Source organism: Parasteatoda tepidariorum, chromosome 1, assembly GCF_982258835.1.
Source record: "Parasteatoda tepidariorum strain Cologne lab strain chromosome 1, Ptep-v5.0, whole genome shotgun sequence".
Lineage (NCBI taxonomy): Eukaryota > Metazoa > Arthropoda > Arachnida > Araneae > Theridiidae > Parasteatoda > Parasteatoda tepidariorum.
In genome coordinates this window covers 102,492,619-102,515,387 of record NC_141755.1, presented here as the reverse complement: position 1 = coordinate 102,515,387, position 22,769 = coordinate 102,492,619, and the positions used below count along the sequence as shown (strand labels likewise).

The 22,769-nt window shown below is 24.1% G+C and overlaps 1 protein-coding gene across 2 annotated transcripts in view; it reads left to right on the top strand.

The window, feature by feature from the left end:
- The window catches only part of LOC147816654 (folate receptor gamma-like), a 46,160-nt gene that overhangs the window by 13,723 nt on the left and 9,668 nt on the right, over positions 1-22,769 (top strand). The gene's annotated exons all lie outside the window — the stretch shown is intronic.

The following is a 22,769-nucleotide window of genomic DNA, read 5'->3' as shown; positions in this document are numbered from 1 at the left end:
AATTTAGGTTTTACTTCTCAGATTTTTCAAATGGAATACTCTTATTTTTAAACTTCTATTTATCTGTTTATTGATCTATGTGAGGATAACAATTCTAATGTATGTACATATTTCTCATATGTGGCACCATAAAATCTGGTATTTCTTCCATCTACTTAGTATAATTTTTATCAATGAGACAATTTTTTTTGCTCTAACGTGTTATATGTTTGAAAGTTACAAAATATTAACTGAAAATAGTTTTTTTTCCTTGCATTAAAAAAAAATTGTGCTAATTTTATTCTACACGTAATTTAGGTTTTACTTCTCAGATTTTTCAAATGGAATACTCTTATTTTTAAACTTCTATTTATCTGTTTATTGATCTATGTGAGGATAACAATTCTAATGTATGTACATATTTCTCATATGTGGCACCATAAAATCTGGTATTTCTTCCATCTACTTAGTATAATTTTTATCAATGAGACAATTTTTTTTGCTCTAACGTGTTATATGTTTGAAAGTTACAAAATATTAACTGAAAATAGTTTTTTTTCCTTGCATTAAAAAAAAATTGTGCTAATTTTATTCTACACGTAATTTAGGTTTTACTTCTCAGATTTTTCAAATGGAATACTCTTATTTTTAAACTTCTATTTATCTGTTTATTGATCTATGTGAGGATAACAATTCTAATGTATGTACATATTTCTCATTTGTGGCACCATAAAATCTGGTATTTCTTCCATCTACTTAGTATAATTTTTATCAATGAGACAATTTTTTTTGCTCTAACGTGTTATATGTTTGAAAGTTACAAAATATTAACTGAAAATAGTTTTTTTTCCTTGCATTAAAAAAAAAAATTGTGCTAATTTTATTCTACACGTAATTTAGGTTTTACTTCTCAGATTTTTCAAATGGAATACTCTTATTTTTAAACTTCTATTTATCTGTTTATTGATCTATGTGAGGATAACAATTCTAATGTATGTACATATTTCTCATATGTGGCACCATAAAATCTGGTATTTCTTCCATCTACTTAGTATAATTTTTATCAATGAGACAATTTTTTTTGCTCTAACGTGTTATATGTTTGAAAGTTACAAAATATTAACTGAAAATAGTTTTTTTTCCTTGCATTAAAAAAAAATTGTGCTAATTTTATTCTACACGTAATTTAGGTTTTACTTCTCAGATTTTTCAAATGGAATACTCTTATTTTTAAACTTCTATTTATCTGTTTATTGATCTATGTGAGGATAACAATTCTAATGTATGTACATATTTCTCATTTGTGGCACCATAAAATCTGGTATTTCTTCCATCTACTTAGTATAATTTTTATCAATGAGACAATTTTTTTTGCTCTAACGTGTTATATGTTTGAAAGTTACAAAATATTAACTGAAAATAGTTTTTTTGTCCTTGCTTCAAAATCTATCCATTAAAAAAAAAATTTGTGCTAATTTTATTCTACAGGTAAATTAGATTTTACTTTTCAGATTTTTCAAATGGAATAACGCTTATTTTTTTACTTCTATTTTTCAGCTTATTGATCTATGTGACGATAACAATTCTTATGTATATACATATTTCTCATATGTGACACCATAAAATCTGGTATTTCTTCATGTTCTTAGAATAGTTTTTATGATTGAGACAATTTTTTTTTCTCTAACGTGTTATATGTTTGAAAGTTATAAAATATTAACTGAAAATAGTTTTTTTTCCTTGCGTTAAAAAATTTTTGTAACTTCTATTTTTCTGCTTATTGATCTATGTGACGATAACAATTCTAATGTATATACATATTTCTCATATGTGACACCTTAAAATCTGGTATTTCTTCATGTACTTAGTATAATTTTTAACAATGAGACAATTTTTTTTTCTAACTTGTTATATGTTTGAAAGTTACATATTAACTGAAAATAGTTTTTTTTTCCTTGCATCAAAATCTATGCATTAATAAATATGTTGAGCTAATTTTATTCTACAGGTAAATTAGGATTTACTTTTCAGATTTTTCAAATGGAATAACTCTTATTTTTAAACTTCTATTTTTCTGCTTATTGATCTATGTGAGGATAACAATTCTAATGTATGTACATATTTCTCATATGTGGCACCATAATATCTGGTATTTCCTCATGTACTTGGTATAATTTTTATGAATGAGAAATTTTTTTTTGCTCTAACGTGTTATATGCTTGAATGTTACAAAATATTAACTGAAAATAGTTTTTTTCTCCCTTGCATCAAAATCTATGCGTAAAAAAAAATGTTGTGCTAATTTTATTCTACAGGTAAATTAGGTTTTACTTTTCAGATTTTTCAAATGAAATAACTCTTATTTTTAAACTTCTATTTTTCTGCTTATTGATCTATGTGACGATAACAATTCTAATGTATATATATATTTCTCATACGTGACACCATAAAATCTGGTATTTCTTCATGTGCTTATTATAATTTTTATCAATGAGACAATTTTTTTTTCTAACTTGTTATATGTTTGAAAGTTTCAAAATATTAACTGAAAATAGTTTTTTTTTTCCTTGCTTTAAAATCTATGCATTAAAAAAAATGTGGGGCTAATTTTATTCTACAGGTAAATTAGGTTTTACTTTTCAGATTTTTCAAATGGAATAACTCTCATTGTTAAACTTCTATTTTTCTGCTTATTGATCTATGTGACGAAAACAATTCTAATGTATATACATATTTCTCATATGTGACAGCATAAAATCTGGTATTTCTTCATGTACTTAGAAAAAAAAATTGTCTCATTGATAAAAATTATACTAACTTGTTATATGTTTGAAAGTTTCAAAATATTAACTGAAAATATTTTTTTTCCCTTGCATCAAAATCTATGTATTTCAAAAAAATTTTGTGCTAATTTTATTCTACTGGTGAATTAGGTTTTACTTTTCAGATTTTTCAAATGCAATAACTCTTATTTTTAAACTTCTTTTTTTCTGCTTATTGATCTATGTGAGGATAACAATTCTAATGTATATACATATTTCTCATATGTCACACCATAAAATCTGGTATTTCTTCATGTACTTAGAAAAAAAAATTGTCTCATTGATAAAAATTATACTAACTTGTTATTTGTTTGAAAGTTTCAAAATATTAACTGAAAATATTTTTTTTTCCTTGCATCAAAATCTATGCATTTAAAAAAAAATTTGTGCTAATTTTATTCTACTGGTGAATTAGGTTTTACTTTTCAGATTTTTCAAATGAAATAACTCTTATTTTTAAACTTCTATTTTTCTGCTTATTGATCTATGTGACGATAACAATTCTAATGTATATATATATTTCTCATACGTGACACCATAAAATCTGGTATTTCTTCATGTGCTTATTATAATTTTTATCAATGAGACAATTTTTTTTTCTAACTTGTTATATGTTTGAAAGTTTCAAAATATTAACTGAAAATAGTTTTTTTTTTCCTTGCTTTAAAATCTATGCATTAAAAAAAATGTGGGGCTAATTTTATTCTACAGGTAAATTAGGTTTTACTTTTCAGATTTTTCAAATGGAATAACTCTCATTGTTAAACTTCTATTTTTCTGCTTATTGATCTATGTGAGGATAACAATTCTAATGTATATACATATTTCTCAAATGTGGCTCCATAAAATCTGGTATTTCTTCATGTACTTAATAAAAAAATTGTCTCATTGATAAAAATTATACTAACTTGTTATATGTTTGAAAGTTTCAAAATATTAACTGAAAATAGTTTTTTTTTCCTTGCTTCAAAATCTATGCATTAAAAAAAAAAAAATTGTGCTAATTTTATTCTACACGTAATTTAGGTTTTACTTCTCAGATTTTTCAAATGGAATACTCTTATTTTTAAACTTCTATTTATCTGTTTATTGATCTATGTGAGGATAACAATTCTAATGTATGTACATATTTCTCATTTGTGGCACCATAAAATCTGGTATTTCTTCCATCTACTTAGTATAATTTTTATCAATGAGACAATTTTTTTTGCTCTAACGTGTTATATGTTTGAAAGTTACAAAATATTAACTGAAAATAGTTTTTTTTCCTTGCATTAAAAAAAAATTGTGCTAATTTTATTCTACACGTAATTTAGGTTTTACTTCTCAGATTTTTCAAATGGAATACTCTTATTTTTAAACTTCTATTTATCTGTTTATTGATCTATGTGAGGATAACAATTCTAATGTATGTACATATTTCTCATTTGTGGCACCATAAAATCTGGTATTTCTTCCATCTACTTAGTATAATTTTTATCAATGAGACAATTTTTTTTGCTCTAACGTGTTATATGTTTGAAAGTTACAAAATATTAACTGAAAATAGTTTTTTTTCCTTGCATTAAAAAAAAATTGTGCTAATTTTATTCTACACGTAATTTAGGTTTTACTTCTCAGATTTTTCAAATGGAATACTCTTATTTTTAAACTTCTATTTATCTGTTTATTGATCTATGTGAGGATAACAATTCTAATGTATGTACATATTTCTCATTTGTGGCACCATAAAATCTGGTATTTCTTCCATCTACTTAGTATAATTTTTATCAATGAGACAATTTTTTTTGCTCTAACGTGTTATATGTTTGAAAGTTACAAAATATTAACTGAAAATAGTTTTTTTTCCTTGCATTAAAAAAAAATTGTGCTAATTTTATTCTACACGTAATTTAGGTTTTACTTCTCAGATTTTTCAAATGGAATACTCTTATTTTTAAACTTCTATTTATCTGTTTATTGATCTATGTGAGGATAACAATTCTAATGTATGTACATATTTCTCATTTGTGGCACCATAAAATCTGGTATTTCTTCCATCTACTTAGTATAATTTTTATCAATGAGACAATTTTTTTTGCTCTAACGTGTTATATGTTTGAAAGTTACAAAATATTAACTGAAAATAGTTTTTTTTCCTTGCATTAAAAAAAAATTGTGCTAATTTTATTCTACACGTAATTTAGGTTTTACTTCTCAGATTTTTCAAATGGAATACTCTTATTTTTAAACTTCTATTTATCTGTTTATTGATCTATGTGAGGATAACAATTCTAATGTATGTACATATTTCTCATTTGTGGCACCATAAAATCTGGTATTTCTTCCATCTACTTAGTATAATTTTTATCAATGAGACAATTTTTTTTGCTCTAACGTGTTATATGTTTGAAAGTTACAAAATATTAACTGAAAATAGTTTTTTTTCCTTGCATTAAAAAAAAATTGTGCTAATTTTATTCTACACGTAATTTAGGTTTTACTTCTCAGATTTTTCAAATGGAATACTCTTATTTTTAAACTTCTATTTATCTGTTTATTGATCTATGTGAGGATAACAATTCTAATGTATGTACATATTTCTCATTTGTAGCACCATAAAATCTGGTATTTCTTCCATCTACTTAGTATAATTTTTATCAATGAGACAATTTTTTTTGCTCTAACGTGTTATATGTTTGAAAGTTACAAAATATTAACTGAAAATAGTTTTTTTTCCTTGCATTTTTTTCCTTGCAGATTTTTCAAATGGAATACTCTTATTTTTAAACTTCTATTTATCTGTTTATTGATCTATGTGAGGATAACAATTCTAATGTATGTACATATTTCTCATTTGTGGCACCATAAAATCTGGTATTTCTTCCATCTACTTAGTATAATTTTTATCAATGAGACAATTTTTTTTGCTCTAACGTGTTATATGTTTGAAAGTTACAAAATATTAACTGAAAATAGTTTTTTTTCCTTGCATTAAAAAAAAATTGTGCTAATTTTATTCTACACGTAATTTAGGTTTTACTTCTCAGATTTTTCAAATGGAATACTCTTATTTTTAAACTTCTATTTATCTGTTTATTGATCTATGTGAGGATAACAATTCTAAGGTATGTACATATTTCTCATATGTGGCACCATAAAATCTGGTATTTCTTCCATCTACTTAGTATAATTTTTATCAATGAGACAATTTTTTTTGCTCTAACGTGTTATATGTTTGAAAGTTACAAAATATTAACTGAAAATAGTTTTTTTTCCTTGCATTAAAAAAAAATTGTGCTAATTTTATTCTACACGTAATTTAGGTTTTACTTCTCAGATTTTTCAAATGGAATACTCTTATTTTTAAACTTCTATTTATCTGTTTATTGATCTATGTGAGGATAACAATTCTAATGTATGTACATATTTCTCATTTGTGGCACCATAAAATCTGGTATTTCTTCCATCTACTTAGTATAATTTTTATCAATGAGACAATTTTTTTTGCTCTAACGTGTTATATGTTTGAAAGTTACAAAATATTAACTGAAAATAGTTTTTTTTCCTTGCATTAAAAAAAAATTGTGCTAATTTTATTCTACACGTAATTTAGGTTTTACTTCTCAGATTTTTCAAATGGAATACTCTTATTTTTAAACTTCTATTTATCTGTTTATTGATCTATGTGAGGATAACAATTCTAATGTATGTACATATTTCTCATATGTGGCACCATAAAATCTGGTATTTCTTCCATCTACTTAGTATAATTTTTATCAATGAGACAATTTTTTTTGCTCTAACGTGTTATATGTTTGAAAGTTACAAAATATTAACTGAAAATAGTTTTTTTTCCTTGCATTAAAAAAAAATTGTGCTAATTTTATTCTACACGTAATTTAGGTTTTACTTCTCAGATTTTTCAAATGGAATACTCTTATTTTTAAACTTCTATTTATCTGTTTATTGATCTATGTGAGGATAACAATTCTAATGTATGTACATATTTCTCATATGTGGCACCATAAAATCTGGTATTTCTTCCATCTACTTAGTATAATTTTTATCAATGAGACAATTTTTTTTGCTCTAACGTGTTATATGTTTGAAAGTTACAAAATATTAACTGAAAATAGTTTTTTTTCCTTGCATTAAAAAAAAATTGTGCTAATTTTATTCTACACGTAATTTAGGTTTTACTTCTCAGATTTTTCAAATGGAATACTCTTATTTTTAAACTTCTATTTATCTGTTTATTGATCTATGTGAGGATAACAATTCTAATGTATGTACATATTTCTCATTTGTGGCACCATAAAATCTGGTATTTCTTCCATCTACTTAGTATAATTTTTATCAATGAGACAATTTTTTTTGCTCTAACGTGTTATATGTTTGAAAGTTACAAAATATTAACTGAAAATAGTTTTTTTTCCTTGCATTAAAAAAAAATTGTGCTAATTTTATTCTACACGTAATTTAGGTTTTACTTCTCAGATTTTTCAAATGGAATACTCTTATTTTTAAACTTCTATTTATCTGTTTATTGATCTATGTGAGGATAACAATTCTAATGTATGTACATATTTCTCATATGTGGCACCATAAAATCTGGTATTTCTTCCATCTACTTAGTATAATTTTTATCAATGAGACAATTTTTTTTGCTCTAACGTGTTATATGTTTGAAAGTTACAAAATATTAACTGAAAATAGTTTTTTTTCCTTGCATTAAAAAAAAATTGTGCTAATTTTATTCTACACGTAATTTAGGTTTTACTTCTCAGATTTTTCAAATGGAATACTCTTATTTTTAAACTTCTATTTATCTGTTTATTGATCTATGTGAGGATAACAATTCTAATGTATGTACATATTTCTCATTTGTGGCACCATAAAATCTGGTATTTCTTCCATCTACTTAGTATAATTTTTATCAATGAGACAATTTTTTTTGCTCTAACGTGTTATATGTTTGAAAGTTACAAAATATTAACTGAAAATAGTTTTTTTGTCCTTGCTTCAAAATCTATCCATTAAAAAAAAAATTTGTGCTAATTTTATTCTACAGGTAAATTAGATTTTACTTTTCAGATTTTTCAAATGGAATAACGCTTATTTTTTTACTTCTATTTTTCAGCTTATTGATCTATGTGACGATAACAATTCTTATGTATATACATATTTCTCATATGTGACACCATAAAATCTGGTATTTCTTCATGTTCTTAGAATAGTTTTTATGATTGAGACAATTTTTTTTTCTCTAACGTGTTATATGTTTGAAAGTTATAAAATATTAACTGAAAATAGTTTTTTTTCCTTGCGTTAAAAAATTTTTGTAACTTCTATTTTTCTGCTTATTGATCTATGTGACGATAACAATTCTAATGTATATACATATTTCTCATATGTGACACCTTAAAATCTGGTATTTCTTCATGTACTTAGTATAATTTTTAACAATGAGACAATTTTTTTTTCTAACTTGTTATATGTTTGAAAGTTACATATTAACTGAAAATAGTTTTTTTTTCCTTGCATCAAAATCTATGCATTAATAAATATGTTGAGCTAATTTTATTCTACAGGTAAATTAGGATTTACTTTTCAGATTTTTCAAATGGAATAACTCTTATTTTTAAACTTCTATTTTTCTGCTTATTGATCTATGTGAGGATAACAATTCTAATGTATGTACATATTTCTCATATGTGGCACCATAATATCTGGTATTTCCTCATGTACTTGGTATAATTTTTATGAATGAGAAATTTTTTTTTGCTCTAACGTGTTATATGCTTGAATGTTACAAAATATTAACTGAAAATAGTTTTTTTCTCCCTTGCATCAAAATCTATGCGTAAAAAAAAATGTTGTGCTAATTTTATTCTACAGGTAAATTAGGTTTTACTTTTCAGATTTTTCAAATGAAATAACTCTTATTTTTAAACTTCTATTTTTCTGCTTATTGATCTATGTGACGATAACAATTCTAATGTATATATATATTTCTCATACGTGACACCATAAAATCTGGTATTTCTTCATGTGCTTATTATAATTTTTATCAATGAGACAATTTTTTTTTCTAACTTGTTATATGTTTGAAAGTTTCAAAATATTAACTGAAAATAGTTTTTTTTTTCCTTGCTTTAAAATCTATGCATTAAAAAAAATGTGGGGCTAATTTTATTCTACAGGTAAATTAGGTTTTACTTTTCAGATTTTTCAAATGGAATAACTCTCATTGTTAAACTTCTATTTTTCTGCTTATTGATCTATGTGACGAAAACAATTCTAATGTATATACATATTTCTCATATGTGACAGCATAAAATCTGGTATTTCTTCATGTACTTAGAAAAAAAAATTGTCTCATTGATAAAAATTATACTAACTTGTTATATGTTTGAAAGTTTCAAAATATTAACTGAAAATATTTTTTTTCCCTTGCATCAAAATCTATGTATTTCAAAAAAATTTTGTGCTAATTTTATTCTACTGGTGAATTAGGTTTTACTTTTCAGATTTTTCAAATGCAATAACTCTTATTTTTAAACTTCTTTTTTTCTGCTTATTGATCTATGTGAGGATAACAATTCTAATGTATATACATATTTCTCATATGTCACACCATAAAATCTGGTATTTCTTCATGTACTTAGAAAAAAAAATTGTCTCATTGATAAAAATTATACTAACTTGTTATTTGTTTGAAAGTTTCAAAATATTAACTGAAAATATTTTTTTTTCCTTGCATCAAAATCTATGCATTTAAAAAAAAATTTGTGCTAATTTTATTCTACTGGTGAATTAGGTTTTACTTTTCAGATTTTTCAAATGAAATAACTCTTATTTTTAAACTTCTATTTTTCTGCTTATTGATCTATGTGACGATAACAATTCTAATGTATATATATATTTCTCATACGTGACACCATAAAATCTGGTATTTCTTCATGTGCTTATTATAATTTTTATCAATGAGACAATTTTTTTTTCTAACTTGTTATATGTTTGAAAGTTTCAAAATATTAACTGAAAATAGTTTTTTTTTTCCTTGCTTTAAAATCTATGCATTAAAAAAAATGTGGGGCTAATTTTATTCTACAGGTAAATTAGGTTTTACTTTTCAGATTTTTCAAATGGAATACTCTTATTTTTAAACTTCTATTTATCTGTTTATTGATCTATGTGAGGATAACAATTCTAATGTATGTACATATTTCTCATTTGTGGCACCATAAAATCTGGTATTTCTTCCATCTACTTAGTATAATTTTTATCAATGAGACAATTTTTTTTGCTCTAACGTGTTATATGTTTGAAAGTTACAAAATATTAACTGAAAATAGTTTTTTTTCCTTGCATTAAAAAAAAATTGTGCTAATTTTATTCTACACGTAATTTAGGTTTTACTTCTCAGATTTTTCAAATGGAATACTCTTATTTTTAAACTTCTATTTATCTGTTTATTGATCTATGTGAGGATAACAATTCTAATGTATGTACATATTTCTCATTTGTGGCACCATAAAATCTGGTATTTCTTCCATCTACTTAGTATAATTTTTATCAATGAGACAATTTTTTTTGCTCTAACGTGTTATATGTTTGAAAGTTACAAAATATTAACTGAAAATAGTTTTTTTTCCTTGCATTAAAAAAAAATTGTGCTAATTTTATTCTACACGTAATTTAGGTTTTACTTCTCAGATTTTTCAAATGGAATACTCTTATTTTTAAACTTCTATTTATCTGTTTATTGATCTATGTGAGGATAACAATTCTAATGTATGTACATATTTCTCATATGTGGCACCATAAAATCTGGTATTTCTTCCATCTACTTAGTATAATTTTTATCAATGAGACAATTTTTTTTGCTCTAACGTGTTATATGTTTGAAAGTTACAAAATATTAACTGAAAATAGTTTTTTTTCCTTGCATTAAAAAAAAATTGTGCTAATTTTATTCTACACGTAATTTAGGTTTTACTTCTCAGATTTTTCAAATGGAATACTCTTATTTTTAAACTTCTATTTATCTGTTTATTGATCTATGTGAGGATAACAATTCTAATGTATGTACATATTTCTCATTTGTGGCACCATAAAATCTGGTATTTCTTCCATCTACTTAGTATAATTTTTATCAATGAGACAATTTTTTTTGCTCTAACGTGTTATATGTTTGAAAGTTACAAAATATTAACTGAAAATAGTTTTTTTTCCTTGCATTAAAAAAAAATTGTGCTAATTTTATTCTACACGTAATTTAGGTTTTACTTCTCAGATTTTTCAAATGGAATACTCTTATTTTTAAACTTCTATTTATCTGTTTATTGATCTATGTGAGGATAACAATTCTAATGTATGTACATATTTCTCATATGTGGCACCATAAAATCTGGTATTTCTTCCATCTACTTAGTATAATTTTTATCAATGAGACAATTTTTTTTGCTCTAACGTGTTATATGTTTGAAAGTTACAAAATATTAACTGAAAATAGTTTTTTTTCCTTGCATTTTTTTCCTTGCAGATTTTTCAAATGGAATACTCTTATTTTTAAACTTCTATTTATCTGTTTATTGATCTATGTGAGGATAACAATTCTAATGTATGTACATATTTCTCATTTGTGGCACCATAAAATCTGGTATTTCTTCCATCTACTTAGTATAATTTTTATCAATGAGACAATTTTTTTTGCTCTAACGTGTTATATGTTTGAAAGTTACAAAATATTAACTGAAAATAGTTTTTTTTCCTTGCATTAAAAAAAAATTGTGCTAATTTTATTCTACACGTAATTTAGGTTTTACTTCTCAGATTTTTCAAATGGAATACTCTTATTTTTAAACTTCTATTTATCTGTTTATTGATCTATGTGAGGATAACAATTCTAATGTATGTACATATTTCTCATATGTGGCACCATAAAATCTGGTATTTCTTCCATCTACTTAGTATAATTTTTATCAATGAGACAATTTTTTTTGCTCTAACGTGTTATATGTTTGAAAGTTACAAAATATTAACTGAAAATAGTTTTTTTTCCTTGCATTAAAAAAAAATTGTGCTAATTTTATTCTACACGTAATTTAGGTTTTACTTCTCAGATTTTTCAAATGGAATACTCTTATTTTTAAACTTCTATTTATCTGTTTATTGATCTATGTGAGGATAACAATTCTAATGTATGTACATATTTCTCATTTGTGGCACCATAAAATCTGGTATTTCTTCCATCTACTTAGTATAATTTTTATCAATGAGACAATTTTTTTTGCTCTAACGTGTTATATGTTTGAAAGTTACAAAATATTAACTGAAAATAGTTTTTTTTCCTTGCATTAAAAAAAAATTGTGCTAATTTTATTCTACACGTAATTTAGGTTTTACTTCTCAGATTTTTCAAATGGAATACTCTTATTTTTAAACTTCTATTTATCTGTTTATTGATCTATGTGAGGATAACAATTCTAATGTATGTACATATTTCTCATATGTGGCACCATAAAATCTGGTATTTCTTCCATCTACTTAGTATAATTTTTATCAATGAGACAATTTTTTTTGCTCTAACGTGTTATATGTTTGAAAGTTACAAAATATTAACTGAAAATAGTTTTTTTTCCTTGCATTAAAAAAAATTGTGCTAATTTTATTCTACACGTAATTTAGGTTTTACTTCTCAGATTTTTCAAATGGAATACTCTTATTTTTAAACTTCTATTTATCTGTTTATTGATCTATGTGAGGATAACAATTCTAATGTATGTACATATTTCTCATATGTGGCACCATAAAATCTGGTATTTCTTCCATCTACTTAGTATAATTTTTATCAATGAGACAATTTTTTTTGCTCTAACGTGTTATATGTTTGAAAGTTACAAAATATTAACTGAAAATAGTTTTTTTTCCTTGCATTAAAAAAAAATTGTGCTAATTTTATTCTACACGTAATTTAGGTTTTACTTCTCAGATTTTTCAAATGGAATACTCTTATTTTTAAACTTCTATTTATCTGTTTATTGATCTATGTGAGGATAACAATTCTAATGTATGTACATATTTCTCATTTGTGGCACCATAAAATCTGGTATTTCTTCCATCTACTTAGTATAATTTTTATCAATGAGACAATTTTTTTTGCTCTAACGTGTTATATGTTTGAAAGTTACAAAATATTAACTGAAAATAGTTTTTTTTCCTTGCATTAAAAAAAAATTGTGCTAATTTTATTCTACACGTAATTTAGGTTTTACTTCTCAGATTTTTCAAATGGAATACTCTTATTTTTAAACTTCTATTTATCTGTTTATTGATCTATGTGAGGATAACAATTCTAATGTATGTACATATTTCTCATATGTGGCACCATAAAATCTGGTATTTCTTCCATCTACTTAGTATAATTTTTATCAATGAGACAATTTTTTTTGCTCTAACGTGTTATATGTTTGAAAGTTACAAAATATTAACTGAAAATAGTTTTTTTTCCTTGCATTAAAAAAAAATTGTGCTAATTTTATTCTACACGTAATTTAGGTTTTACTTCTCAGATTTTTCAAATGGAATACTCTTATTTTTAAACTTCTATTTATCTGTTTATTGATCTATGTGAGGATAACAATTCTAATGTATGTACATATTTCTCATTTGTGGCACCATAAAATCTGGTATTTCTTCCATCTACTTAGTATAATTTTTATCAATGAGACAATTTTTTTTGCTCTAACGTGTTATATGTTTGAAAGTTACAAAATATTAACTGAAAATAGTTTTTTTGTCCTTGCTTCAAAATCTATCCATTAAAAAAAAAATTTGTGCTAATTTTATTCTACAGGTAAATTAGATTTTACTTTTCAGATTTTTCAAATGGAATAACGCTTATTTTTTTACTTCTATTTTTCAGCTTATTGATCTATGTGACGATAACAATTCTTATGTATATACATATTTCTCATATGTGACACCATAAAATCTGGTATTTCTTCATGTTCTTAGAATAGTTTTTATGATTGAGACAATTTTTTTTTCTCTAACGTGTTATATGTTTGAAAGTTATAAAATATTAACTGAAAATAGTTTTTTTTCCTTGCGTTAAAAAATTTTTGTAACTTCTATTTTTCTGCTTATTGATCTATGTGACGATAACAATTCTAATGTATATACATATTTCTCATATGTGACACCTTAAAATCTGGTATTTCTTCATGTACTTAGTATAATTTTTAACAATGAGACAATTTTTTTTTCTAACTTGTTATATGTTTGAAAGTTACATATTAACTGAAAATAGTTTTTTTTTCCTTGCATCAAAATCTATGCATTAATAAATATGTTGAGCTAATTTTATTCTACAGGTAAATTAGGATTTACTTTTCAGATTTTTCAAATGAAATAACTCTTATTTTTAAACTTCTATTTTTCTGCTTATTGATCTATGTGACGATAACAATTCTAATGTATATATATATTTCTCATACGTGACACCATAAAATCTGGTATTTCTTCATGTGCTTATTATAATTTTTATCAATGAGACAATTTTTTTTTCTAACTTGTTATATGTTTGAAAGTTTCAAAATATTAACTGAAAATAGTTTTTTTTTTCCTTGCTTTAAAATCTATGCATTAAAAAAAATGTGGGGCTAATTTTATTCTACAGGTAAATTAGGTTTTACTTTTCAGATTTTTCAAATGGAATAACTCTCATTGTTAAACTTCTATTTTTCTGCTTATTGATCTATGTGACGAAAACAATTCTAATGTATATACATATTTCTCATATGTGACAGCATAAAATCTGGTATTTCTTCATGTACTTAGAAAAAAAAATTGTCTCATTGATAAAAATTATACTAACTTGTTATATGTTTGAAAGTTTCAAAATATTAACTGAAAATATTTTTTTTCCCTTGCATCAAAATCTATGTATTTCAAAAAAATTTTGTGCTAATTTTATTCTACTGGTGAATTAGGTTTTACTTTTCAGATTTTTCAAATGCAATAACTCTTATTTTTAAACTTCTTTTTTTCTGCTTATTGATCTATGTGAGGATAACAATTCTAATGTATATACATATTTCTCATATGTCACACCATAAAATCTGGTATTTCTTCATGTACTTAGAAAAAAAAATTGTCTCATTGATAAAAATTATACTAACTTGTTATTTGTTTGAAAGTTTCAAAATATTAACTGAAAATATTTTTTTTTCCTTGCATCAAAATCTATGCATTTAAAAAAAAATTTGTGCTAATTTTATTCTACTGGTGAATTAGGTTTTACTTTTCAGATTTTTCAAATGAAATAACTCTTATTTTTAAACTTCTATTTTTCTGCTTATTGATCTATGTGACGATAACAATTCTAATGTATATATATATTTCTCATACGTGACACCATAAAATCTGGTATTTCTTCATGTGCTTATTATAATTTTTATCAATGAGACAATTTTTTTTTCTAACTTGTTATATGTTTGAAAGTTTCAAAATATTAACTGAAAATAGTTTTTTTTTTCCTTGCTTTAAAATCTATGCATTAAAAAAAATGTGGGGCTAATTTTATTCTACAGGTAAATTAGGTTTTACTTTTCAGATTTTTCAAATGGAATAACTCTCATTGTTAAACTTCTATTTTTCTGCTTATTGATCTATGTGAGGATAACAATTCTAATGTATATACATATTTCTCAAATGTGGCTCCATAAAATCTGGTATTTCTTCATGTACTTAATAAAAAAATTGTCTCATTGATAAAAATTATACTAACTTGTTATATGTTTGAAAGTTTCAAAATATTAACTGAAAATAGTTTTTTTTTCCTTGCTTCAAAATCTATGCATTAAAAAAAAAAAAATTTGTGCTAATTTTATTCTACATTTAATTTATGCTTTACTTTTCAGATATTTCAAATGGAATAAGTCTTATTTTTAAACTTCTATTTTTCTGCTTATTGATCTATGTGAGGATAGCAATTCTAATGTATATACATATTTCTCATATGTTGCACAATAAAATCTGGTATTTCTTCTTATACTTAGTATAATTTTTATCAATGAAACAATTTTTTTTGTTCTAACGTGTTATATGTATTAAAGTTTCAAAATATTAACTGAAAATATTTTTTTTTTTCCTTGCTTCAAAATCTCTGCATTAAAAAAAAATGTTGTGCTAATTTAATTCTACAGGTAAATTAGGTTTTACTTTTCAGATTTTTCAAATGGAATAACTCTTATTGTTAAACTTCTATTTTTCTGCTTATTGATCTATGTGAGGATAACAATTCTAATGTATATACATATTTCTCAAATGTGGCTCCATAAAATCTGGTATTTCTTCATGTACTTAGTATAATTTTTATTAATGAAACACTTTTTTTTGCTCTATGTGTTATATGTTTGAAAGTTACAAAATATTAACTGAAAATAGTTTTTTTTCCCTTGCATCAAAATCTGTGCATTAAAAAAAATGTGGTGCTAATTTAATTCTACAGGTAAATTAGGTTTTTCTTTTCAGATTTTTCAAATGGAATAACTCTTATTGTTAAACTTCTATTTTTCTGCTTATTGATCTATGTGAGGATAACAATTCTAATGTATATATTTTTCATATGTAGCATCATAAAATCTGGTATTTCTTCATGTACTTGGTATAATTTTTATGAATGAGAAAATTTTTTTTGCTCTAACGTTTATATGTTTGAAAGTTACAAAATATTAACTGAAAATAGTTTTTTTCTTCCCTTGCATCAAAATCTATGTGTTAAAAAAAAATTTGTTCTAATTTTATTCTACAGGTAAATTAGGTTTTACTTTTCTTTTACCTTCTATTTTTCTGCTTATTGATCTATTTGAGGATAACAATTCTAATGTATATACATATTTCTCAAATGTGGCTCCATAAAATCTGGTATTTCTTCATGTACTTAGAGCAAAGAAAATTGTCTCATTGATAAAAATTATACTAACATGTTATATGTTTGAAAGTTACAAAATATTAACTGAAAATAATTTATTTTTTCCTTGCATCAAAATCTATGCATTAAAAGAAATGGTGTGCTAATTTAATTCTACAGGTAAATTAGATTTTACTTTTCAGATTTTTCAAATGGAATAACTCTTATTGTTAAACTTCTATTTTTCTGCTTATTGATCTATGTGAGGATAACAATTCTAATGTATATACATATTTCTCATATGTGACACCATAAAATCTGGTATTTCTTCATGTACTTAGAGCAAAGAAAATTGTCTCATTGATAAAAATTATACTAACGTGTTATATGTTTGAAAGATTCAAAATATTAACTGAAAATAGTTTTTTTTTTCCTTGCATCAAAATCTGTGCATTAAAAAAAAATTTTGTGCTAATTTTATTCTACAGGTAATTTAGGTTTTACTTTTCAGATTTTTCAAATGGAATAACTCTTATTTTTAAACTTCTATTTTTCTGCTTAATGATCTGTTTGAGGATAACAATTCTAATGTATATACATATTTCTCAAATGTGGCTCCATAAAATCTGTTATGCCTTCATGTACTTAGAGCAAAGAAAATTGTCTCATTGATAAAAATTTTACTAACGTGTTATATGTTTGAAAGATTCAAAATATTAAATGAAAATAGTTTTTTTTTCCTTGCATCAAAATCTGTGCATTAAAAAAAATGTGGTGCTAATTTAATTCTACAGGTAAATTAGGTTTTACTTTTCAGATTTTTCAAATGGAATAACTCTTATTGTTAAACTTCTATTTTTCTGCTTATTGATCTATGTGAGGATGGCAATTCTAATGTATATACATATTTCTCATATGTTGCACAATAAAATCTGGTATTTCTTCTTATACTTAGTATAATTTTTATCAATGAAACAATTTTTTTTGTTCTAACGTGTTATATGTTTTAAAGTTTCAAAATATTAACTGAAAATAGTTTTTTTTTTCCTTGCTTCAAAATCTATGCATTAAAAAAAAATGTTGTGCTAATTTTATTCTATAGGTGAATTTGGTTTTACTTTTCAGATTTTTCAAATGTAATAACTCTTATTTTTAAACTTCTATTTTTCTGCTTATTGATCTATGTGACGAAAACAATTCTAATGTATATACATATTTCTCATATGTGGCACCATAAAATCAGCACCTGAGGGGGTTTACCTTCTTTAGGTAAACACAGGGAGTCACGCCCCGGGGTACCCTAGTGATCTATCCTTAGTATAATTTTTTTCAATGAAACAATTTTTTTTGTTCTAACATGTTATATGTTTGAAAAATTCGAAATATTAACTGAGAATAGTTTTTTTTTCCTTGCATCAAAATCTGTGCATTAAAAGAAATGTTGTGCTAATTTTATTCTACAGGTAAATTAGGTTTTACTTTTCAGATTTTTCAAATGGAATAAGTCTTATTTTTAAACTGAAAATTATTTTTCTGATTATTGATCTATGTGACGATAACAATTCTAATGTATATACATATTTCTCATATGTGACACCATAAAATCTGGTATTTCTTCATGTACTTAGAAAAAAAAATTGTCTCATTGATAAAAATTATATTAACTTGTTATATGTTTGAAAGTTTCAAAATATTAACTGAAAATATTTTTTTTCTCCTTGCATCAAAATCTATGCATTTAAAAAAAAAATTGTGCTAATTTTATTCTACAGGTAAATTAGGTTTTACTTTTCAGATTTTTCAAAAGGAATAACTCTTATTGTTAAACTTTTATTTTTCTGCTTATTGATCTATGTCAGGATAACAATTCTAATGTATATACATATTTCTCATATGTGACACCATAAAATCTGGTATTTCTTCATGTACTTAGAAAAAAAAATTGTCTCATTGATAAAAATTATATTAACTTGTTATATGTTTGAAAGTTTCAAAATATTAACTGAAAATATTTTTTTTTTTCCTTGCAACAAAATCTATGCATTTAAAAAAAATTTTGTGCTAATTTTATTCTACTGGTGAATTAGGTTTTACTTTTCAGATTTTTCAAATGGAATAACTCTTATTTTTAAACTTCTATTTTTCTGCTTATTGATCTATTTGAGGATAACAATTCTAATGTATATACATATTTCTCATATGTGGCTCCATATAATCTGGTATTTCTTCATGTACTTAGTATAAATTTTATTAATGAAACCATTTTTTTTGCTCTATGTGTTATATGTTTGAATGTTACAAAATATTAACTGAAAATAGTTTTTTTTTCCTTGCATCAAAATCTATGCATTATAAAAAATGTGGTGCTAATTTTATTCTACAGGTAAATTAGGTTTTACTTTTCAGATTTTTCAAATGGAATAACTCTTATTGTTAAACTTCTATTTTTCTGCTTATTGATCTATGTGAGGATAACAATTCTAATGTATATACATATTTCTCATATGTGACACCATAAAATCTGGTATTTCTTCATGTACTTAGAAAAAAAAATTGTCTCATTGATAAAAATTATACTAACTTGTTATATGTTTGAAAGTTTCAAAATATTAACTGAAAATAATTTTTTTTTCCTTGCATCAAAATCTATGCATTCAAAAAAAATTTTGTGCTAATTTTATTCTTCTGGTGAATTAGGTTTTACTTTTCAGATTTTTCAAATGGAATAACTCTTATTGTTAAACTTAAAATTATTTTTCTGCTTATTGATCTATGTGACGATAACAATTCTAATGTATATACATATTTCTCATATGTGGCACCATAAAATCTGGTATTTCTTCATGTACTTGGTATAATTTTTATGAATGAGACAATTTTTTTTTCTCTAACGTGTTATATGTTTGAAAGTTACAAAATATTAACTGAAAATAGTTTTTTTCTCCTTGCATCAAAATCTGTGCATTAAAAAAAATGTGGTGCTAATTTAATTCTACAGGTAAGTTAGGTTTTACTTTTCAGATTTTTCAAATAGAATAACTCTTATTGTTAAACTTCTATTTTTCTGCTTATTGATCTATGTGAGGATAGCAATTCTAATGTATATACATATTTCTCATATGTTGCACAATAAAATCTGGTATTTCTTCTTATACTTAGTATAATTTTTATCAATGAAACAATTTTTTTTGTTCTAACGTGTTATATGTTTTAAAGTTTCAAAATATTAACTGAAAATAGTTTTTTTCCCCTTGCATCAAAATCTATGCGTTAAAAAAAAATTTTGTGCTAATTTTATTCTACAGGTAATTTAGGTTTTACTTTTCAGATTTTTCAAATGGAATAACTCTTATTTTTAAACTTCTATTTTTCTGCTTATTGATCTGTTTGAGGATAACAATTCTAATGTATATACATATTTCTCAAATGTGGCTCCATAAAATCTGGTATTTCTTCATGTACTTAGTATAATTTTTATTAATGAAACACTTTTTTTTGCTCTATGTGTTATATGTTTAAAGTTACAAAATATTAACTGAAAATAGTTTTTTTTTCCTTGCATCAAAATCTATGCATTAAAATAAATGTGGTGCTAATTTTATTCTGCAGGTAAATTAGGTTTTACTTTTCAGATTTTTCAAAAGGAATAACTCTTATTTTTAAACTTCTATTTTTCTGCTTATTGATGTATGTGAGGATAACAATTCTAATGTATATACATATTTCTCATATGTGACACAATAAAATCTGGTATTTCTTCAAGTACTTAGAAAAAAAAATTGTCTCATTGATAAAAATTATACTAACTTGTTATATGTTTGAAAGTTTCAAAATATTAACTGAAAATATTTTTTTTTCCTTGCATCAAAATCTATGTATTTCAAAAAAATTTTGTGCTAATTTTATTCTACTGGTGAATTAGGTTTTACTTTTCAGATTTTTCAAATGGAATAACTCTTATTTTTAAACTTCTTTTTTTCTGCTTATTGATCTATTTGAGGATAACAATTCTAATGTATATACATATTTCTCATATGTGGCTCCATAAAATCTGGTATTTCTTCATGTACTTAGTATAATTTTTATTAATGAAACAATTTTTTTTGCTCTAATGTGTTATATGTTTGAAAGTTACAAAATATTAACTGAAAATAGTTTTTTTTCTTCCCTTGCATCAAAATCTATGTGTTAAAAAAATTTGTTCTAATTTTATTCTACAGGTAAATTAGGTTTAACTTTTCTGATTTTTCAAATGGAATAACTCTTATTTTAAAACTTCTATTTTTCTGCTTATTGATCTATGTGACGATAACAATTCTAATGTATATACATATTCCTCATATGTGGCACCATAAAATCTGCACCTGAGGGGGTTTACCTTCTTTAGGTAAACACAGGGAGTCACGCCCCGAGGTACCCTAGTGATCTATCCTTAGTATAATTTTTATCAATGGGACAATTTTTTTTTGCTCTAACGTGTTATATGTTTGAAAGTTACAAAATATTAACGGAATATAGTTTTTTGTCCCTATCATCAAAATCTATGCATTAAAAAAATTTTTTGCTAATTTTATTCTACAGGTAAATTAGGTTTTACTTTTCAGATTTTTCAAGTGGAATAATTCTTATTTTTAAACTTCTTTTTTTCTGCTTATTGATCTATGTGAGGATAACAATTCTAATGTATATACATATTTTTCATATGTAGCATCATAAAATCTGGTATTTCTTCATGTACTTGGTATAATTTTTATGAATGAGAAATTTTTTTTTGATCTAACGTTTATATGTTTGAAAAGTACAAAATATTGAATGAAAATAGTTTTTTTTTTCCTTGCATCAAAATCTATGCATTAAAAAAAATTTTGTGCTAATTTTATTCTACAGGTAAATTAGGTCTTTTCAGAATTTTCAAATGGAATAACTCTTATTTTTAAACTTCTATTTATCTGCTTATTGATCTATGTGACGCTAACAATTCTAATGTATATAAATATTTCTCATATGTGGCACCGTAAAATCTGGTATTTCTTCATGTACTTAGTATAATTTTTATCAAATAGACAATTTTTTTGCTCTAACATGTTATATGTTTGAAAGTTACAAAATTTTTACTGAAAATAGTTTTTTTTTTCCTTGCATCAAAATCTATGTGTTAAAAAAAATGTTGTGCTAATTTTATTCTACAGGTAAATTAGGTTTTACTTTTCAGATTTTTAAAATGGAATAACTCTTATTTTTAAACTTCTATTTTTCTGCTTATTGATCTATGTGACGATAACAATTCTAATGTATATAAATATTTCTCATATGTCGCACCATAAAATCTGGTATTTCTTCATGTACTTGGTATAATTTTTATCAACGAGACAATTTTTTTTCCTCTAACGTGTTATATGTTTGAAAGTTACAAAATATTAACTGAAAATAGTTTTTTTCCCTAGCATCAAAATCTATACATTAAAAAAATGTTGTGCTAATTTTATTCTACAGGTAAATTAGGTTTTACTTTGAAGTTTTTTCAAATGGAATAAATCTTATTTTTAAACTTCTATTTTTCTGCTTATTGATTTATGTGAGTATAACAATTCTAAGGTATATACATATTTCTCATATCTCTCTCTTCTTCAACTCATACCTTTTTGTGGATATAATCTAATGAGCTGATGAAGAGATTGTCTTTTTTTTTCCAAATTTTTATTTATTTAAAAAAAAAATTTTTTTACTAATCTTTTTTCATTTTTCTGTAATTTTTTCTTTGTTTTCTCTACATTTTAAACTTATTTTATGAGTTCTTTATGCTTGTAGCTTATGCATAGTAAATAAAACTTATTGAATTTCTTCGTTTTTTTCTTTTTGTATTTTTATACTATATATATACAAATTATGAAATGTTTAAACAGTGTTTAATCAATTTATATGACCCATCAAGGTGTAGCATTGTCATCGAAATGCATATGGGTTTTAATAAGAATGATTTACCATTTGAGATTTTAAGCATCTTATTTATTGATATTTAGACAAACTGTTTATGAAACTTGATATTTTATACTTGTGTGAACTTT